Source organism: Triticum dicoccoides, chromosome 7B (assembly GCF_002162155.2).
Source record: "Triticum dicoccoides isolate Atlit2015 ecotype Zavitan chromosome 7B, WEW_v2.0, whole genome shotgun sequence".
Taxonomy (NCBI): Eukaryota; Viridiplantae; Streptophyta; class Magnoliopsida; order Poales; family Poaceae; genus Triticum; species Triticum dicoccoides.
The window spans coordinates 145,590,415-145,613,079 of record NC_041393.1 but is presented as its reverse complement, the minus strand read 5'-3'; the positions used below and the strand labels follow the sequence as shown (position 1 = coordinate 145,613,079).

Genomic DNA, 22,665 nt, shown 5'->3' with positions numbered 1-22,665 from the left:
GCTGTCGGCTAGCGGTTGGCTGAGAAGGTCCAGTAAGCCAGCGGTGGGCTGACTAGACCCAATCGGTCAGCAGCAGGCTGACACTGTATTATTTTAGAAAGAAATCGGCGTAATATTTATGAAAATTAATTAAAAAATGTATTATTTTTAAAAAATAGCTCTATTAAGTTTACATGCAACACAAAACATAGAAAGAACATAAGAAAATGTCTGGGCAACCACGTTAACATACGTGTCAAAAAAACATACTAATAGCATAACACATTAACATATTGTACCTTTTAAGGTATACACTCAAAATTTACACGATGGGACCAATAATCGATGATGACGCTAACATAAAACCATTCTCTCTCCCTCTCTCTCTCTCTCAGAATGTAAGACGTTTTTTTACACTTACATTCCAAGACAGATGGAGTACTACATATGACACGAAAAGACAACTCACACGAGCAAAACAAAAAAAAGGCAATCCACGACCTTACAACGCACATCAACTTTAGAAACAAAGAAGCTATCAAGGTTCGTTGATTGTAATATTGATCACAAGAATTTGGAGGATAGCTATATAGGGTTCATTGTGGGATATGGAATCACATGGGATAAAAAACACAAACACCTCTCGATTGTCCTAAAACCCCAACTAGTACAAAATGTATCAAGATACACAAGAACAAAAACACAAAAAGATACATCACATGTCGAATATCAGATGAAATTACCAAAACACAAGACCAAATCCCCAAAACTAGGACCAATGATAAAAAGATGGCAAGCATATTTTCTCTGGCATACAAGTCTGCAAAAAAGAAGAGAAAACCCCAGAAAGAAAAGAAAATCCTCTTAAGCGCTTGTTCGGCAGGGGGCTGGCCCATGTAGCGTTTCTTTTTGCAGCGGTTTTGGGAACTTTCTATATTCTTCCAGCCCCCCTAAAAAAAAATTCTTCCCGTCGTTTTTTTCTTTTATCTTTTTTTTCTGCTGGGTTTTTTACATGGTTCTTGTTTAGATTCTTTTTCCTTTTCTATTTTTCATTCATTTCTTATTTTTAGAAATTCATGAACATATTCAAATTTCATGATTTTTAACATCCATGAGAATTTTCTGAAATTCAAAAACACTTTTTATACCCGCGAATAGTTATTCAAACTTGTGAATAATTTTTAAAATCTACAAGAATTTCTTAAAGTCATGAAAAATTTAAAAAATTGTCAACAATTTTTAAAGCTCTTGAAAAAAAAATCACAAAACCTTTTTAATCTATGAAAAAACAGGCAATTGCCTTTTCTTAAAGAGCAGTTGATGGTTTTTTAGAGGACCCAAAAAAAGTGAGCCTACAACAAGCATAAGTCAGCGTCATTCGGCTAATGGGCACGTTTACGGCAAATCCTTGATGGTGCCTTAAGCACCGGATTTAGCACGTTTAAGAAACTGGCGCACACCCCTCCACCCGGCCCAATATTGTTTTTCTCTTTTTTCGTTTTCATTATTTTTCTATTTTTTTCTTTCCTTTTCCGTTTTTCTTTTTTACTTTGTTCTGATTTTTTCAATGCATGAACCTTTTCATGATTCTTTTTTCAAATTTGTGATTTTTTCCCCAAAATTAATGATCTTTTATTCAAATTGTTAACTTTTTTGAAAGTTAATGGACATTTTTAAAAATTTATGAACTTTTTGAAAGTTTGATGCACTTTTTTCGATTTTTATGAACTCTTTTTCAAATTCAAAAAACTTTTTTCAATTGAGTGAACTTTTTTTAATTTTTTTCGGATTTGTGAAAAAATATAAAACATTTGAACATTTTTTTATGTTTTCAAAAAGTAATGGGCAGCTGTTTGACTAGTCAACCAGTCAATGGTGGACTGGCTGGACCAGCCGACCGAGGACGACCGCGCGAGCTGTTTTTAGCGATTCATCGAGTTGTTTTCTTTGAGCGAGCTGATATTAGTTGGGCCGGCCCATAGTGTGTGCGCGTGAGCGGCAGCTGAGGTTGTCGAAATTGAATACTCGTTGCAAAGATCACTTCCATCTTTCCATGTTGGGACAAGTGGCATGTTTCATGTGCAACACTTGTCGCAGCCTGACAATTTTCCTTTTTTTTGTAGATTCGTTTATTCAAAATTTTTTATCTCTTAAATTGTGTGTTCAAATCTTGAACCATTTTCACCGTTAGATTCTTCGCGTCGAAATCTTCAAAACTAGATCCCATGTTGATAGGTTTTGATGAACTTTTTCAGGAAAAAAACGGACAAAAAAACCAACCGGGAGCACGAGTTTTTTCCCTTTCCGAAAGAGGCACGCCCGTGCCTCTCGTGAAATCACAACCGTGACTCTCGAGGAAGCAAAACCGTGCCTCTCGCGAAAGAAAAAAAAAGAAGAAAAAACACATTTTTTCCGTTTCCGAGGAGGCATGGCCGTGCCTCTCAGGAAAGCACAACCATGCCTCTCGCGGAAGCAAAGCCGTGCTTCTCGCGAAAGAAAAAAAAACAAAAAACATGGTTTTTTTTCGTCTCCAAGAGGCGCGACTGTTCCTCTCGCGAAAGCACAACCATGCCTCTCTCGGAAGGAAAAAAACAAAAACATGTTTTTTTCCGTTTCCAAGAGGCACGGCCGTGCCTCTCGCGAAAGCACAATCGTGCCTCTCTCGGAAGCAAAACCGTGCCTCTCGCACAAGGGAAAAAACAGAAAACACATTTTTTTTTCGTTTCCGAGATGCACGGCCGTGACTCTCACGAAAACAAAACCATGCCTCTCACGAAAGCTAAACCGTGACTCTCGCCAAAGAAAAAGAAAGAAAACGCGTTTTCCCATGCATTTTTCCCAAAAGTTAAGGAATACTGGTGAAAAACCGAAACTTTGGAAAAAGACCAAAAAAAGTTCAAAAAACTAACGCCCACACGTGTGGGCATTTGCACATTGTCCACACGCCTCCATCACCACTCATTTTGCCACCTATGAATAGATGACATCAACAGAATTTTTTTTCGTTTTCGGCTTAAAATATTTTATCTCCTAAATAAAAAAACGAACTAAAAATCCGTTTTCACCATTAAATCCGTCCTGATGAGATCTTCAAAACTAGACCCCATATTGTTATGTTTCGTCGAATTTGTTTTTGCCCAGAAGTTGCCATGATATTTAAACTATAATTGCCATAGTACTTAAACTAAAGTTGCCATGTGGCAATTTTAATTTGTAGATCATGGCAATTTTAGTTTTTGATGATGGCAATTTCAGTACTTTGACCATGATTTTTTTTATTGAACCATGGCAATTTTAAGTGCATGTATCATGGCAATTTTAGTTTATGGTGCATGGCAAGTCTAGTTTCTTAATTCTCCGTTTTATAATATATTAAAATTGACTTTTAAATGTAAAAGAAAATAGTTGAAACATATCATGGCAATTTCAGTGTAAATATCATGGCAATTCATGTGCAATAGACATGGCAACTTTTAATCAATTTTTTTTCGCCGAAATATATCGATATGAGACCTAGTTTTGAAGATCTCGTCGCGAGGGATTTAATGGTGAAAACGGATCTTCAATCGGATTTTTTATTTAAAAGATAAAATATTTTAAAAACTGAAATCCAAACGATGATGTGGCAATCTATTTGCATTAGAGACGTGTGGTGCGTCTCCTTTCCTGCCACACGTGTGGCAGTTATCGACATCCAAAAAGTTTAAAAGCTGAAAACGCGTGCGTAGAAAAACAAAATCCGGAGGAAGCGCCCAGAGCACGACACGTGACGGGTGGCCAAGAACACACCAAATGACGCTGATCGTTGAAAGGCTCCCGAAGGAGCGCTCGTTAACTAGTTGCCTTTTGAGGTTGCTGGCGCCACATGCGCCGTATAAAGAGGTCCTGTCTTTACCACCCAGAAAGAAACACCAGACAGCCCACAAAAGGTACAAAATGCTAACTAAAGCAAACCCACACGTCCCAAAAAGGAAAGCACACTACGTGAGAAAGGAGCCCATGATTTTTCAGTTGGTAACCCGTTGCAGGATTGGCTTTGACAGATTTGAAAGTTATATGAATGAAAGATTTAAAAGTGTATACGAATTTCTCAAAAGGTCAAACTTAAAATTCATTGGCATTTTATTAAAATATATCTTGAGTTTTTAAAAAACTTGTATTTGATAAATTGTTCACTAATTTTAAAAATATTCTTGAATTTTGAAAATCCTCATGAGTGTAAAAAACCCAAGAAATTGATATAAATTATTATTCTAAAAAAGTCTGCAAAATTTAAAAATCCATACCTTTCAAAATGTTCATGGATTCTAAAAGGTAGAAGAAATGAAAAAAGAAAACAAAAATCAAACAATAAAAGTAAAAGGGGAAAATGAAGAGAAGAAGAAAAACTAAAAGGAAGTTTTTGTTTGGAAAACCAACGAAAGAGAGAAAACACAAATAAAACCAGTACCAAAAATAGATAACAACTAGTACTCGGCCTACCGAAAAAGATAACCGAGTTCCTGGCCCATTACACATCGCCTGTTGTGTGATTCATCAACAACTTGACGCAATAAGCGCCAAATCAGAATTTCCATCTGCTATTACCCCACACCATCGAAATTAAAACTCGCAAGGTTGCAAAAAATGGCAAGACTAGGCGCCGGCCAGCCGGCCCAAAATTCAGCCAGTTGCATGCCAGCCCTTCGGTTTGAACGCTATCAACCATCAGATCTCTTCTCCATTTCTTCCTCGATGCCCCCCTGCGTGGCTGCAATAGAGTGCCACCCCGGCTTGTCTGGTCCCTCACATGCCACTGCCTTCTCCCCTTGTTTTGCAGCTTCGTCGTTGTTAGATCCCCACCCCAGCTCACCCATGCGTGGCACGGAGCCTCTGCCAGCAGCGGTTGCCGCATCTGGTGCGCCACCCCCTCCGTATTTGTCGTCAACACTCGCTGTAGGGTGCATGTTGCACGCGCCTCCGTCTTCTTCTTCCCTAAGGTAACTCAATTCAATGCGTCACCATTGTAGCAAAACATCTCGTAGTTTGTAGCTTTTCAATTCCTCGATTACAGCAAAAGAAAAAGAGCGCCACCATGTCGCCAAGTACCACCCCCTTAGATGTAGCAGAAAATTCACATGTTCCGGATTCTATAGATACTGATTCCAGCAATTCTGCTAGCTGGTTGCTCGCTTCCAGCAAAACTGCGCGACGACGCGACCAGCTCTCCACTGTCACAACAAATATCGTTGCTGGTTCTAGCTATTTGCCCCGCTGCTTCCAGCTTTTTGCACTACCGGTAGTAGCACTGTCCCATGTCCCGGTTCCAGCGTGTTGGTTGCCAGATGTAGCATCGACCCGTGCCGATTAAAGCTTTTGTGCACTCTAGTTCCAACATTATATTGACGGCGATAGCGGTTGCAGCTAGCCAGGCGTCAGTTGTAGCACGCCCCGTGTCGGTTGCAGTTCATCGGCCGTCAAGTTGTAGCATCCCCGGATGCCGGTTTGTAGCTCGTTGGCTCGCCACCGCACCGGGGTGCAGCAGGTAGCCACGCTGGTCCCAGACTCCCGCCGCTTGCCTCACAGGTCGCCATGGACTCGCTACGGCGCCCTCGGTAGCTTAGAGCATCTCTAATAGCCGCGCTAAGCGCCGCGCGCGCTTCAGCTGGTTTAGCGTGGCTGGCAGCGCTGGCTCCAGCAGCCGCGCTATAATGTAGCGCGCGCGCGCCGCTCCAGCAAAGCGCAAAAATACAGCGCGCGCGCGCCACACAAACACATATACATTTCAAAGAAGAGGAACAAAAATGATCAAACAAACAAAATAAATCAACAATAAATAGTTTAATTTCGTTATCATTACAACTCAAACAAATAGTTTATCGTTCAGTACAACAAATAATGCAATAAACGCAACAAATAGTTCATGAACAATACAATGTCGAATGCAGAAATCATCATGCTCTTTGTCGTCCATGCCATGCCCACCACTCTTCAATCAGATCATTCTGAAGTTCATCGTGCGTTGCGGGATGCCGAATGGCATGATAGGAGGCAATAAAACGGGCTACCCTTTCAGCCCTCCGTCGCACTCGCACGGGATGTCCCAAGAGCTCATACTGTGAATAGTCTAAACCTTGACCACGCTCATTCTCGATGATCATATTGTGCATGATCACACAAGCGTGCATGATGTACCAAAGCATTTTTTGATCCCAAAATCTAGCCGGTCCTCTCACAATAACAAATTGGGCTTGCAAAATCCCAAATGCTCTCTCCACATTTTTTCTAGCCGCCGCCTGAGCATTGTGGAAATCAAGATTTTTCTTACCTTCCGGCTTTTTCAACGGCTTCACGAAGGTTTGCCACTTTGAATAGATGCCATCCGCTAGATAATAGCCATAGTTGTACGTACGGCCATTTGCTACAAACTGCACCGGTGGCAACTCACCTTTTGCAATCTTATTCATCAGTGGTGACCGGTTGACAACATTGATGTCATTCAAAGATCTAGGCATTCCAAAGAATGCATGCCAAATCCAAGTCTCGTGATCGTCCACCGCTTCAAGGATTATAGTGGAACCCTTTTTTTGGCCGTGGAATTGCCCATGCCATGCCTTTGGACAATTCTTCCAACTCCAATGCATGCAATCTATTGAGCCAAGCATGCCAGGAAAGCCGCGCGCTTTGTTCATCGCCAATAGCCTGGCGGCGTCTTCAGCAGTGGGAGATCTCAAATACTCCTCGCCAAACACTTGCATAATTCCCACTTCAAAGCGCTTGACACACATGATGGCTTGGCTCTCACCCATAGCCAAGTGATCATCAACTAGACCAGCCGGGATACCGTATGCCAACATATGCAAAGCGGCTGTCACCTTCAGAAAGGTGCTATGCCCGAGCTCTCCGGCGGCATTCCTCCTTTGCTGGAAAAACCGGTCATGGCTCGCTAGTTTCTCTGCAATGCGCCTGAACAAGTCGGTGCTCATCCTTAACCGGCGACAAAAATACGACTCCGGGTATGTGGGATTCTCCACGAAATAGTTCTTCATCAATCTGTTATGGGCATCAATCCTATCTCTCCAAATTTTCTCCCGACCCATAACCGAACCACCATGCTTCGGTTTTTTATTGATATGCATAGCTAGGATCATTGCAAGATCCTCCTCCTCTTCCATATCAAATTCTTCTTCGGAAGAATCATACGACGAACTCATCTACAATGTTCAATACTATACTGTAAAAACCACAATTCAAAACATGCACCAAATTCATGAAGTTTGAGCAATACATACCTTGTAGGCGTTTTGTCGAACACCTTGCGGGCGCGGCGCGGCAGCGAGCGCTCGGGCGCTGTTCCTCGGACGAAGGAGGTGCGCGAGCGCCGGCGGGACTAGGAGGGGATGGGGCGGAAGCGCGGCGGCGCGGGGATAGGCCGGGGAAGCGCCTGAACGGTCGTCGGGGGGCGCGGGCGGCGGCGGCGGCGCGGCCGGATGGGGGTGGAAGTGGGAGAGGAAGTGCGAGAGCGAGCGCTCGAGTGTGCCGCGCGTTGTAGCGGGCGCCCGAAATACACCGCGCGGGACAGTGTTTCCGACAGCGCGCCCAACTCGTTGTAGCGCGCGCGCCATTTTTGCGCGCCCGCTGGAGCGACCCACCGCGTTGCGCGCGCGCTAAAACGGACTAATTTGCGGCGCGGCGCTAGTTTAGCGCGGCTGTTGGAGATGCTTTTAGGGTGCGACGACGGGCGAGCGTCCGCAGCATCCCTTCCATCCTTGGGCGCGGGGACCTTGAATCCAACAGCGGCCTGTCTCCGACACATCGCCAGCGACAGATGAGCGGCGGGAGGAGAGACGCATGGATGGGCGCGACTATGCATGGCTATGTAGAAAGACAATAGTGGGGAAAAGTGATACGGGGGTGCTCGGAAGAAAGATCGAGAGGGAAAAGGGATAAGAAAGAGAGAGGACATGGGGCACAATGCGCAGCGTGATGCAGGAGCGACTGCCCGGCCGAAAGATTGGCCGGTTGCCGGTGTTAATCATTTCCAAAAAGGAAAAAGTATAAAATAAACCTTAAACTTGTAGACGAAAGCTAGAACAAACCCTGAACTTCAAATCCTTGAAATCGGCACACCGAACTTTTCAATCCCGGTCTATTTTAAACCTTAAAGGCATTCCTTTTTTGAGAAAAAACTTAAAGTCATTCCTTTTTTTGAGGGGCAAAAGGGATTTTATTCACTGTTAATAATATGCGGAATACAAATGATATCGGGCATAATCCGTAGCCAAACATGGCGCCCTACTGCTAGAGAAGTAGCAGCCTTAACCAAAATATGAGCTTCATAGTTCGACTCACGACACTCAAAAGAAAAATTAACAAAATCTAGCTCCTCCAAGCGATCCTTTATCTCGTGAAGAACCGGACCATAGACCGGTGCCCCTCCCTTGTTGATGTTGTTCACCACCTCACGGCAGTCCGAAGCAACCTGTACTCTTCGTAGGTTCAGATCTTTGGCTAAAGCCAAAGCTTCATTGCATGCTTGCGCTTCCAAGCTCGGTGGATCCACTAGGCCATCGAAAACAATAGCAGAAGCTCCCAAAAAAGTTCCCGCCTCATCTATACAAATGACAGCTGAAGCTCCTCGAGCGCCACTCCTCGAGATCCCTCTATCTACATTCATCTTCACATTACCAGTTGATGGTTTCAGCCATATGTTGGTCCTCCTAGGGCGATCTGTAGCCATCACAGTGTTCCTTCCACGAGCGTAAGATATATTCAGATCCTCTAGATAGCGGTTTATGAAGCTCATGGTGCTCAATGGGCTCTGAAACTCCCCATCATGAATCGCTCGTCTTCGCGCCCACCAAATGGCCCACATGGTTACCAACACCTGGGCTAGATCCTGCTGATTCAAAGACTCAAACAACCAGAACAGCCATAGACGGGCGTCCTCCATCTGGGTCGATATCACATGCTCCAGCGTGTCCTCATCTATCAAGGCCCAGACGCATCTCGCCATACGACACTCAAAAAGTGAAGGCCTCCATGTATCCTGGGCCAAGTTACAAATTGAACATACGTCTGTATCCGCCATCTTGCGCTCATGCCTCGTTGTTCCAGTCGGTAGCGATGTATGTGCCAGTCTCCACGTAAAAACTCGCACCTTTGCTGGAACTTTAACCTTCCACAGTTTCGTCCATGATTTCTTCTCCGCCTCATGATTGGAGTGTCCTGTTCTCTCCTCCAACCACGCCTCCCGTTGCGCCCGTACGCCGGTGATCATCTTGTATGCCGACCGGACGGAGAAGACTCCTCGTTTGTCATAATGCCATGACCAAAAATCCTGCTATACACGCGAGCTTAGCGGAATGTTTTTTATAACATCAACATCAGGCCCAACAAAATGAGCATTCAGCTTCTGAACGCTCCATGTCTTCGTCGCACTGTCAATTAATTCAGATACCAACACTGGCGGGTTTTGTGAGATAGCGCATAGGGGCCGAAGCTTAAAATCTCTTGGCAGCCAATTGTCATGCCAAATCCTGGTCTCTTGCCCCGTGCCAATCCGTTTTATCAAGCCCAAGTTGAGTACATCTCTTCCTTCCAACAAGGCTCTCCACACTCGAGATGGATTCGTACCAATGTTTTCTGTTAGTATATCACTATCCGGGTGATACCTTGCTTTGATAATCCGAGCACTGAGAGAGTTTGGCTCTTGCATTAATATCCAAACTTGCCTCGCAAGAAGTGCCAAATTGAAAAGTTCTATGTCCCGAAAGCCCATTCCACCCATGTACTTAGGTGTTGACATTGTCTTCCACGAGACCCAAGCCGTCTTCCTCTCCCCCCTCTTACTAACCCACCAAAACTTCCTCAGCAGACCGTTTACGTGTTCACAGAGCCCACGGGGTAGTTTGAAACAGGACATGGAGTAAGTCGGAATGGCTTGAGCAACCGACTTGATCAATACTTCCTTTCCTCCTGCCGACAAACACTTCTCCATCCACCCCTGGACATGCTTCCAGACTCGATCTTTCAGATATTTGAAGCACCCCTCCTTTGATCTTCCAACGTCCGAAGGCAAGCCAAGATACTTCTCTGTCAGGGACTCATTATGAACATTGAGAACATTCTTCACCTCCACCCGGGTACTCTCCGGTACCCCTCGGGTGAAAAAGATTGAGGATTTATCCGTGTTGATTCCTTGGCCCGATGCGTTGCAATATATATGCAACAGCTCCTGAACGCGAGCCGCTGCCATGCTGTTCGCTTCAAAGAACAAAAGACTGTCGTCCGCGAAAAGTGGATGATTCACTTCCGGGGCTGGAGGAGCCACTTTGATGCCTCTCACTCCCTCCACCCCTTTGAGCAAGCAAGATAATCCCTCGGCCGCCAACAAAAACAGATATGGGCTGATCGGGTCTCCCTGTCTCACACCACGGGAAGGCCTGAAAGAGTCTAAAACTCCACCATTAAACAACACAGAAAATGATACTGATGTGACGCACCTCATGACCGTTTCCGTGAAGCGTGGGCTTATGCCAAGTTTGAGCATCACAGCCCTAAGATACGACCATTCCAAGCGATCATACGCTTTCATCATGTCCAACTTCAAAGCACAAAATATGTTCCCCTTAATTCTCCTCGTTTTCATATAGTGTAGACACTCATATGCAGTGATAAAGTTGTCGGTAATGAGCCGTCCTGGAACGAAAGCCGACTGCTCCTCAAAGATGACCTCGGGAAGAATTAGTTTCAACCTGTTTGCTAAGACCTTTGAAGCAATTTTGAAAATCACATTACAAAGACTTATCGGCCGGAACTGTCCTAAAAGTTTTGGACTTGTTATCTTGGGAATCATCACAATGAACGTACTATTGATATCTTCCGGTGAGTCCTCTCCATTTAGCACTCGGATAATCATACTAGTTACCTCATCACCACATAGCTCCCAATGACGCTGAAAAAAATGTGCTGGGAAACCGTCAGGCCCCGGGGCTTTTGTGGGAAACATTTGAAATAAAGCCTCCTTTACCTCCTCATTGCTATAAGCTTTGTTCCAAGCCGCATTCATAGCTCCATCAACCCTTGTAGGTATGTGAGAAAGGACCTCTTCCATCCCAATAGTACCCTCAGATGCATAGAGGTTCGAAAAAAAACTACTAGCCATCTGCGCCATCTCTTCCGGATCATTAGTCATCGAGCCATCCTCCTTCTAGAGCTGTGTGATTTTATTCTTTGCCCTCCTCGCACTTGCTTTTTTCTGAAAAAATTGTGTGTTGCTATCTCCCTCTGTCAGCCATTGAATCCGGGATCGTTGGCGCATCATGATCTCCTCCCTATATGACAACTCAATCATTCTATCCTGCACTTCTTTCTCCTCTTGTCCTGGACTGAGCCGAGCTGGATCAGCCCGGAGAGCTACAAGTCGCAGCCGCAGTACCCTTAGCTCTTGTCTTATCGAGCCAAAGGTGTTCCTGCCCCATCTCCGTAGTGCACTGACCATCACCGTCAATTTATCCGCCATAGCTGAGACCGACCCTGCCGGCCCTTCTGACCTCCACATGTCCTCAAGCGCTCCACCAAAACTTCTGTCAGTTTCCCAAACAACTTCGTATCTGAACGGCTTCTTCATTTTATGTCGAACCGTACTTTGCTCAAGATCATTTGATAATAAGATAGGGCTGTGATCTGATTTCGCAGCCGTCAAGTGTTCCAAAGAGGCAAAGGGGAACATAGCTGACCACGACGGTGACGCAAGGGCACGATCCAGCCGCACCCTGCAAAAGTCACCGCCCGCGACTCTCCTTTCAAAGGTCCAATCGAGGCCTTTGTATCCCAGATCATCTAAACCACAGAGATCAACCGCTTCTCGGAATCCTACAATCTGAGAGCTATCACGTTCGTTAGGCCCCCATTGCTCTTCCGGTCATAATATTTCATTGAAGTCGCCCATGCAGATCCACGGGAGAGTGCTCTCACCCCTTAGCCTGACCATTGTCTCCCAGGTCTTGTATCGAAGGCTCCTGTTTGCCTCCCCATAGAAACACGAGAGGCGCCATTGCTGCGCATCTGCCCCCGTGATAACTGAATCAATGTGATATTGTGAAAAATTCTTTATTTCCAGATTTACATCATTCTTCCAAAACAAACCTAATCCTCCACTACGCCCCTACTAGCTACTGCAAACCTGTTAGAGAAACCTAAAGTACCCGCCAAACCTTCCACTCGATCTTTTGCAAGTTGAGTTTCAACGATACAAAGAATCGCCGGCGCACTAGCCTCCACGAGGTCGCGGAGCTCTCGAACCGTCGTGGGATCGCCAATCCCACGGCAGTTCCAACACAAGGTCCGCATCACTGCTCGCGGCCCCCCTCATCGGAGGCCGCGACATTTGTGTAATCCATCTCTACTCCTTCATCCCCCTGTCTCCTCCTCTTCACAACTTGCACCTTACCCGGTGTACTTGGGACTCCACCGCTGCTGGATGCTCCTCCTTCAATCCTCAAAATTGTCCCTGCAACTCTCCCAGCTAGATTTGGCATTGGCTGCCCCATGATGTTGAGGGAACCATCCTGGGATACTAGACGCTTCCGAACCATCCTCCCTCCTCCTTCCTCCATTAAAGGAGGCATTACATCCATATCAGTGGGTGCTTCTGTTCTACCATATCCTCCATTCCACTCCCCTCCTCCTCTACCTTCTGTAGTCCCACGACCATTCCTTCCACCACGATTTCTTCTTCCTCCTCCACCTCGTCGACCTCCCTCCCTACCACCCCTCACTCCTATGGGTTGATCAGCTGGTGGATCAGGAACCCACAAAAGCCATTCGTCCCATTCAAATTCTCTTGGATCATGAACACCATCACGACACTCCTCAGCAGTATGACCCATCAATCCACAAACAAAGCAAAAGTCCGGAAGCTTCTCATAGTAGACACTATATCTCCTGCTTTCCTTCAACGTGATTGGTACAAACCTCACCAAGGGTTTGGTCACATCCAGAAACACCCGAGCCCGAAGTGTATTCGCTGGATTGATTCGACCTTCATTGACAATAACTGTGTAAGGTGGCTCTCCAACCTTGGCTGCTACTCTTTCCGCCAACTCTTTCTTCCTTGTCAGTCCGTCCGGTAGCCCTTTGATTCTTGCCCAAACTGGTTTCTTGTTTAGCCTGTACTCGTTGACATCCGAAAAACCATCATATTCCTGTATCACCACTGGCGCTCTACGAAAGAGCCACGGCCCTCCGTCCATGATCTTCCTCCAGTCCCCCAAACAATGACATTGAACCAGAAAGAGGTTTGGTCCCTTTATGTTGAAAGTAACGCCTTGCGCTGCCGCCCACGCGTTCCTCATCTGTTTGAGCAAAGCGGCATGGCTGAACGGGCGGGTCGTGTGAACCCTAAACAAAGCCAACCAACGCACATCGCTAATCAACTCGTCAACCTCTTCGGAGAAATCAAGATCCTCCTCCTCCTCCCCATGAAGTGTCAGCCCTGCAAACTTGTCATCTAATTCCGCCTTCGGCCCGAACAGATCGTACTCTTCTTCCTCTGCTGCATATCGGAGATCTTCTTCTCCCAACCCATCAGCCGCCACATCATCATCCTCCCATTCCTCTGGATCTTCCGCCCCCTTCGTCTCCCCTCCATGGCCCAAACTCCTCCATGGTTGATCCCCAGCCTGCGTCTGACTCGGCGCCGCCGCCCTCTCTACTTCCTTCTCTACTTCCTCCCTCTCTTCCATACTCCCATCTACGCCCTGACTCATTGGTGTTTCCGCCATGCAGGCAAACCCGCGTGGTGGAGATAGTTGGTACTCCCCGTCGCCGGCCGGAGAGCCGGTCGCCGACGGTGTTTTACGTGGACTCCGCCGAAAAATCGCCGGAGGAAAGTTGGAACCCTAGAAAACCCTAGGGAAAAAAAACTTTGCGTTACTTAAAGTCATTCCTAAACAAGGATCGTTGACGGGGCAGCTCAAATCCGGGACTCTAGGCTGTGTATCCGGATGCTACTGGGCTGGCCCACTAAGCATCACGCATGTTTTTTTCGTAACGCGCCATTTAAAAATCCCAAAAAAGGGGAGACCGCTAGGAATAGAGCTTGCGACCTGGCGTGCCTTAAGCTTGTCCAGCTAGCCGCTCTGCCGCTCTAACAGATAACTGTTGATGATAAAATGAAGCGCCACAGTATTTAACCACATGACGCAACGTCCACAGTTGATTTTTTTCTACAACTTTTCGAAACATTTTCTTGAATATTATCAACAATTATGGAATTCAAACATTTTATGTTTTTTTGGAATTATGAACCTTTTTTAAATCCTAAAAGATTTGTTTAAGTGCGAACACTTTTTGGATTTTTTTAAAACGTTAACAAAATTATGAAATGCCGAGTAATTTTGAAAATTTAATTTTTTTAAAGATAGAATATTTTCGCACTTTTAAAAATTGTTAGAGCTTTAAAATTTTGTTTCTATTCTTCAAAAAGTTGTCGCCCTTTAAAATTGTTTGGGAATTTTCAAAATGGTTCATATTTTAATTTTTTCTTTGTTTTTTCCAAAAAAACAATCGTAATTACAAAAAAATCACTTTTTTGCAAAAAAAAATGCAATTGAAAATTTGTTTTATTATTTTAGAAATATTTGGACTTCAAAATTGTTGATAATTTTTAAGAAAATGTTTGGAAATTTGTAAGAAATATTTTCTAATCTTAACGTTGCGGTCTGTTGTTAAGTACTCCTTCCGTCCCAAAATAGTTGTCTCAAATTTAGTACAAGTGACACTTATTTTGGGACGGAGGAAATAATTTTGTGCTTAAATTTAAACAATAGTTGTCAGTAGTTAGAGTGGATGGCGCCACAAGCACATATGCATCAGGTCATAAGTTCAATTCCCAGTTGGCCTAATGTTTTCAGTATTTTTAATTTGGGTATTAGGTATTTCTAATTCGCACATTCTAATAAAGAGAAACACTGCTTCGTGCCTCATGGGCCGGCCCAGTCTTGTCTGGCCGCAGCCTTACTTGCCATGTCGCCAATTCCAATGAGAAGACGCTTAAGGTTCAAAATAGACGGGGATTCAATGTGCTGATTTCAGGAATTATGAGTTCAAGGGTTTGGTTTAGCTTTCATCTACAAGTTCAAGGTTTATTTTGAACTTTTCCCCTTTCTAAAAAGTAAAAATGTTCAGTACTCCCAACTCCCAGAGCACAGCACGACTCGAGCTCCACCTCAGTTCCCGATTCCCCTGTTCGGTCTCTGGATCGATCTGCAAGTCAACACCTCAGTCTTCTGGTCAAGGTATGGCAACACCGCAGGCAGCAGACCGCCGCTTCTGTTCGTCGCTCCGACCTCTGCATGGGCGCCGCGGCAGTGAAGGCCGTCGAAGACCTGGCATCTGCTGCTGATGGGAGAACAACGCGAGCGGAGGACCGGCTCTGAGCGCGTCATCCTCGAGGTCGAGCGCCGCCGCTCATCCTGCGACGGCTCCGACGTCTGCATATGGGACGCGCAGGCGACCTGCATCAACTCATGGCCCGCCCAGTCCATAGCTCATACCATTTGCACCGTCCGCCCGGCAGGCCGCCGTCGATCTGGTTGTCGCTGTTGCCAATGCGAGGCAGGACAATCGATCTTGACGTGCGGGTTAAGACTCAAGATGAGACGAGACACCATCCACCTGCTGTCACCGGAACGATCCCTCCCTTCTCCTTGTAGTCCTTCTAAGTAAACTTCTGAATCACCGCATGAAAAACATGCCACTTCACATAGGCCTTGCAGATTATAAGTCGGCATTGCTATTGCGGTTATCGAAAATCTTCGTGTATAGCTTTTGGATCAAAGTCAAGTATTTCATATCGCCTTCGCGTATATACCAGTAAAAAATACAACTAAATTATGGGATTCATGCATAGTCAATGAAACTACAAAAGGAAGTCCGAAACTGTCAGAAAAGTTCAGAGTTAAATGATCAACAATTACAGAGTTTGCACTAAAAAGACAACTAGTACTACAATCTGTAAGTCGTTATCATTTGTACTGTAAAAAAGGTTAGAGAGAAAAGTTAACGAAGATGAGTCACATAAACCATTTCAGATCACTCCCTCCCCAACACTGGCAATGCTCACTAGATCTTTATAAATCTAGGTACTTGTTTGAGATAAAAATAAAAAAAGGGATTTCAGAAAGGAGTTCAAAACATATAACATTGGAGGGTTAGATTCAATTTAACCTCTTGTACCTCCTGTACATATGTGAATTAAGGAGTAGCAAGCACAGGAACATCAAAATTCAGAGATGACAGAAAATCAAGGCACAAATTACACAGAACTATGGAGCTAAAATACAACTATTTAGATCAAGGCACTGTTACAAAGGACAACATAGTTCAGTAAAGTCATGAACATAAATACTGCAGAATTTGGAGACCACTCACATACTGTAAATTCAGTTAGCAACAAGACAGACAGATTGCACTTAGATTTCAAGGAAAAATGTGACTACTCCACACTGTAAATCATCAACATTGGCTCTGTAATAACTGTTTACTCCACACTGTAAATAGACAGAACAAATTTTTTTTTGCCACAACTTGAATCTGCTCTGCAACTTATGAACTTGTAGTTCTGCAGATTATCAAGAGCAGTGAAACAGTTTTGATTTACAAACATAGTTACTCCTACTACTTATCTGCGGTTGCCCAGATCATAATTGCATCATGCTTGCTTATCTGAGGCTAATACAAAAAGAGCAGAGCAGTTTTGAACAGAGTAGAACAAGTACTAGTGCAGGAGCGAATGCAAGGTTGAGAAAACCCATCACAGGAGCAAAAAGAACAACAACAGTTTTAGTAGCTTGCATGAACAAGTGGAGCAAATTGCTCAGAGGTACATCCGTGGCGATCGTACATGGAAGAACTACTCCCTCCGTTCGGAATTACTTGTCGTAGAAATAGATGTATCTAGACGTATTTTAGTTCTAGATACATCCATTTCCGAGACAAGTAATTCTGAACGGAGGGAGTAATACATCAGCCAGTGAGTATCCTCGTATACACTTTGAAAAGAACTTCAACATTGGATTTAATAGACACTTGCAGGCGAGAAGAAGTTGCTGTGTCCTCCAAGCGGTTGAGCGTGAAGATTGACCGTGGCATTGTACCTCCTCTCGTTCTCGAGCGCCTCTTCGGCCTTCCACGGTGCTTCAAATGGATCGAAGGAGCACGGCCACGGTTTGAACAAGTGGTCCTGTCCCTGAAGCGATGGAGCGTCAAGATCCGGCCCGGCATTGTACCTTTTCTCCTTCTCCAGCCCCTCATCATCCTGCCACTCCGCTTTAGATGGACCATGGAAGATGATCGGCGGCGGTTCGTCTTGGACGATGGATGACTTGTCGTTCGTCGAGACAGCCTCCCGCTCCTGCTCTTCATCGAGTATAGCCCTAAGGAACTCCAGCTCGTCAGCTTCGAGCGGGACGATTTCTTCTGCAGCATCAGCGAAAAGCTTTTGCGGCCCCTCTGGTTCCAAGTAGAAGTTCTGTTCGATGTTGTTAGTAGCTCCGACCGGGAGATTATCCTCCGCTTGTGACCCGAGAAGCTCATCGATTGTGCAACAAAACCGGACCATGTCGTCGTCAGCTTCAGGTACGGACTCATCCGGCAAGAAAACCGGTGCTGCAACGGTGAACGACGATGTGGCAGGTGCCGGGACCGGGACGGCAACGCACATCCTCTTCTTGGGGCGCGCCGGATGAGGATCGGCGGCGGCAGCGGGGGCGAATAGCTCCCATGCGACGTCGTTGGTGTGAACTGTCTCTCATGCGACGTAGTTGGTTGTAATGGCTCTCATGCGACGCCTCCCAACGCATAAATAGCTCAAGCAAGACAGCCCATTTACGCATTAGTTAGGCTGAGATTTGGTTAGGACACTGGGGGTTATGTACTCTGACTGGTGGGTCCACCTAGGGCCACGTAGTCAAGAGTCCACCGTCCACGACTCGACCGGTGACTGTGTGACCGTGCTCGACTCGCCCGCGCTGGACTGGGCGAGCGGCGCCGCCGTAAGTATCTTCTCCGGCAGCGGTTTCTTCTCCGCAGTGGTGGAGTGCATTTCTCGGCAGCGGCAGAACTATTGTGAGGTGAGCCCGAAACCCTAGTCCCACTCCCCGGAATTTTGGGGGATCTGTGTTCTCATGCTGCCCCTGTTTCTTGGTGATTTAGAATCTCGATTGGATCCGGGGGCTGTTTCGCCCGGGCCTTCTGCGCGGTCCGGTGGTGGAGCGCCTTTCTCGGCATCGGCTGTTGCGAGTGAGTATTTTCTAAACACTAGTCCTATTCCATTGAATTTTGGATAAATCTGTGGCCTCATGCTGCCGGGCTGCCCCCGCCCGTTTCTTGGCGTTTTAGAATCTCGATTGGATAGGAGATGGGGGCTGGATGAGATGGAGCGAGGAGACAGTGCTTCAAATCAGTAATGCCACCCTCTTTTCGAGCTTTTCTCTTTTAGCTGTTATCGAACTCGATTTGGTAGTGCTTGCCATTGACAAAACGCGCTGACAAAACAGGGGAGGTTCAGGTTCTGCCACCACATTCACAATTATAGTGGAATTTTTTCGTTGTAAAGCCAAGCTCAGTGATGGCAGTGTCCAAGACATTGATAGAGATACCACCGTGAGGTAGGATGTCGAATTTGCAGATGTTGATCCCCAGGAATTGGAGAGCATGAAGGAGAAGGCCGTGGGCAATTTGGTGGAGAGAATTGGGGAGAGTATTATTTGGGGTCCAGAACAAGAGGTATCTCTGCAACGTTTCGATAACTATAATGGTGAATATGTGAGAATTGAAGATGGAGAATCCATGGTTGCCGAAATTGATCAGCAAGAAGGGTGGGCAAGCAAACAAGTAACATTTTATGCAGAGCTAATTGATCTGCAAACTCATTCCAGAGTTGGTTATGTGCCATCAAAGATGGCTGCACAGGTGGAAGATGATGAGTGGGTTTTACAAAAGAAGATGTTGGCATTGTTGACTGAACCGACTGTAGTAGTTGAAGATACAGGGATTGATGCAGATGGAGAGGAGGGAACCCATGGTGCTAGGAAGATTGTTGTTGACTGGAATGTAGTAGAGTTGAATGAAAAAACAGATTTGGTCATTACACCAATATCTGACATTGATATGGCCGAAATGTTTGGCATTCAAGTTGATGACAAAGATAAGAAGAAGAATGACAGTTCTTTGCCTGCTGATGGTAACACATGCCCTAGAAATGCAAATGAGGATGAAGAAGAGCTGATGAAAGAGGTTGCAGATGATGTGGATGATGCAGATGATAATGAGCTGGTTTGTTTGTATGACAAAGAGAACCCAGTTATTGAGGTGGGAAAGTTGTGGCCAAGCATGAAGGAGTTTAGGATGTCTTTCAGGACCTATGCAGTGAAAAAAGAGTTTGATGCCAAGACTATGTGGACTGATCGAAAGAAATTTTATGCTCGGTGCAAAGGTTATGACGGTGGTGGCAATCCTTGCAAATGGTACTTGTCTGCTAGACTACAAGCTGATGGAAGTACAGTAAGGGTAAATCAAATACCACACCGGCATACATGTATGACCACTTCACAAAGAGTTTCAAAGATGACATCACAGCTTTGGGTTACAGAGAAGATTACTCCTATTTTAGCCAAGACTCCAAACACTACTGCAAAGAGGCTTAAAGTTGACTTGGAGAAGCTGTACCCCATCCAGCTGCAATATACCACAGTGTGGAAAGCAAAACAAAGGGCCATGAAATCATTGTATGGTGACTGGGCAAATACATTTAGGATGTTGTATAGTTTTAAAGTAGAGGTGGAGAAGAGGTCACCTGGGAGTGTGGTGGAGATAGATACAGAGGTAACAGAGGATGGCAGGGTTTTATTCAGCAAGTTTTTATGTGTTTGAAGCCTTGCATAGATGGATTCAAAGCAGGTTGTCGCCCATATTTGAGCATAGACTCATCTTTTTTGACTGGAAAGTGGAATGGTCAGTTGGCTGCATGCAATGCTCTAGATGGACACCACTGGATGTTCCCAATTGCAATAGGAATGTTTCAATCAGAGACAGATGCATCATGGATATGGTTCATGATGCAACTGAAAAGATGCATAGGGCCAGTTTCTCCTTTGGCCATCCACACAGATGCATGTAAAGGATTGGAAAATGCAGTAAAAAATGTTTTCCCCCATGCTGAGCAGAGGGAGTGCTTTGGACATATGTGGATGAATCTGACAAAAAAATTCAGAGGAGATGAATTTGGGCACATGTGGCCAGCAGCAAGATCATACACCAGACAGACACATTCCTATCACCTTGGTAAGATAATGGCATCATGTAGTGATAATGAATTTGCTTCATGGTTGAACACCCACCATTCTCTGTTGTGGTATAGATCAGGTTTTAATACTGCCATAAAATGTGATCATATCAATAACAACTTGGCAGAAAGTTTTAACAACAAAGTGAAGGATTTGAAAGACTTGCCTGTGCATGACATGGTGGACCAAATAAGGATCATGATCATGCGTTTGTGGGAGTTAAGAGGAAAAATTGCTAATATTTTGGAAGGGGACAAGCTTCCAGCAGTGGTACAACAGGTGGTCAACAGGAGTAGAAATCTTTCACATCTATCTGTTGAGAAATCTTCCTTGTGGGGTGCTGAAGTTAGAGATACAAAGAGTGGCAAGAGGCATGTGGTAAATACTGAGTTGCATGAGTGCACTTGCCAAGAGTGGCAACACACTGGAAAACCATGTGAGCATTCCATACTTTTTTTGGCATCTAAACCAGGTTAAATATGCACCCATATTTGCATGAGTATTATTCAGTACAAAAATTCAAAGCTGCATATGCAAGTCCAATTCCTGCACTGACTGACCAATCTCAATGGCCTGAGGTGGAAATAGAATTTACCTTGTGTCCCCTTGTCACTAGAAGAAAGGCTGGGAGGCCAAAACAGAGCAGATTCAAAGCTTGGTTTGAGAAAGGTGGTTGTAGTAAGAAGGGGGAAAAGGAAAAGGAAAATAATGATAAGCCCAAAAGGGCTCAAAAAGGTAACAAAAATAGGTGCAAGTTGTGTGAGGTACTTGGGCACAGAATTGGTTCATCCAAATGCATCTACACTCCTCAGAGGCCAAAGTATGTTTATGTTACTGTTTTTGCAAGTTTTTGATTTTGCTACTTGTTCTAGTATCTAACCAAGTCAAATGCTTTATTTTTTAGGAGGAAGCGTGCAGAAAAAGCCCCACCTCTTGTTGTTGAACAATGTTGGCCAGTGAAAAAAGCAAGACTCAATGGCTTTAGAAGGAAGAGCACTAAGAAGATAATGTTTGGTGACAAAGATATGGAGCAAACTGAAACTGTTATTGCTGAACATGAGCTAAGTGTTTCTGTTTTGGACGATGTGATGCATACTAAATCTGTTTTGCAAGCGCTAGGGCAATCTGAAACTGTTGCAGATGAAGCAACAGTTGTGCTACCATGCGAATCTGCTTTGACAGCTGTGTTGCCATGTTTGGAGGTTGTGCTGCCAAGTGTTGAGTTGCAAACTGAAGTAGTTGAACAATGTGTGCCATCTACTCAATCTGCAGAAGTGCAAACTGAAGAAGTGGGACATGGTCAGGTGCAAAAGTTGAGGGGGCCTAGTGTAGTTGGCAAGAAAACGAAGGGGCCAAAAAGCAAGAGCATCAGCATCAACAAACTATGCGCCGTGGAACCAAACGGTGGAAAAAAGGAGAAGAAATCGGGTGGTAGAAAGAAGCAAAAGAAATAGAGTCGAAATCATTCAAATTTGATGTGAAAACTTAAGCTTGTTGTCATTTGCTGTGAAAACTTATGTTCTTTCATGTGAAAGCTTATGTGCTATGATGTTGATTTGACTTGAAATAAAATTCAAATTTGAACCGAGATTCAAATTTGAACCTATCTCCAATATATTTGGGGCTCATTTGTTTGTTCTGTGATGTTGCATTGTTTTATGTACTACTATGCACTTTAGTTCATAAATCCAACCCTTTTTGTGAAGTACAACTCATAGTCACTGAAAATGTTGTCCAAACAGGTTCCAAAGTAAGGGAAAATGGCCCCATTTCTAAGCAACTTTTTTTCGACCTTCTCAAAATCACCCAAAAAAATTTTCTTAGCTTATATTATACCTATATAGGATCAATACGAAGTCTCACCTTTTTTTGAATAAGTATTCATATTATTTAATTTATTTTTGAAAAAACACCCCTTAATACAAAGTCAGCAATAAAACAAGTTTAAAAATTTAAAAATGAAAAAATAACTTCAGATCCTCCTTAGTCACTCCAAAATGAAGCTAAGGTGAGGTTTTTGATTTTTTTGCATTTTCAAAACCTCAAACCCTCTTCTCACTCCTTTGAACTCTATGCAACCTCAGTCGAGATAGTCCAATTTGTGAAGGTTTTTTCAGGCAAAGATCATTAGATCAAGTTTATCATTTTATATCATAACTATGTAACATAAAAAGACTACATGCGCAGATTTTTCATTTTTTAGATTTTTTTTGAATTAGTTATACACATTTGAATGTTCGGTCAAACCTTTCAAAACCCCGTTGACTGCCTCCAAAACCCATGTAACCCTAGCGCCAAACGTCCACCGTCGATCTAACCCTAACGCCAAACTGCGGCCGTTGGATAGGCCTTCTAG

General features: G+C 44.5%; 1 pseudogene; it reads right to left on the bottom strand.

The window, feature by feature from the left end:
* Positions 1–17,041: 17,041 nt before the first annotated feature.
* The window catches only part of LOC119338750, a 9,896-nt pseudogene continuing 4,272 nt past the window's right edge, over positions 17,042–22,665 (bottom strand).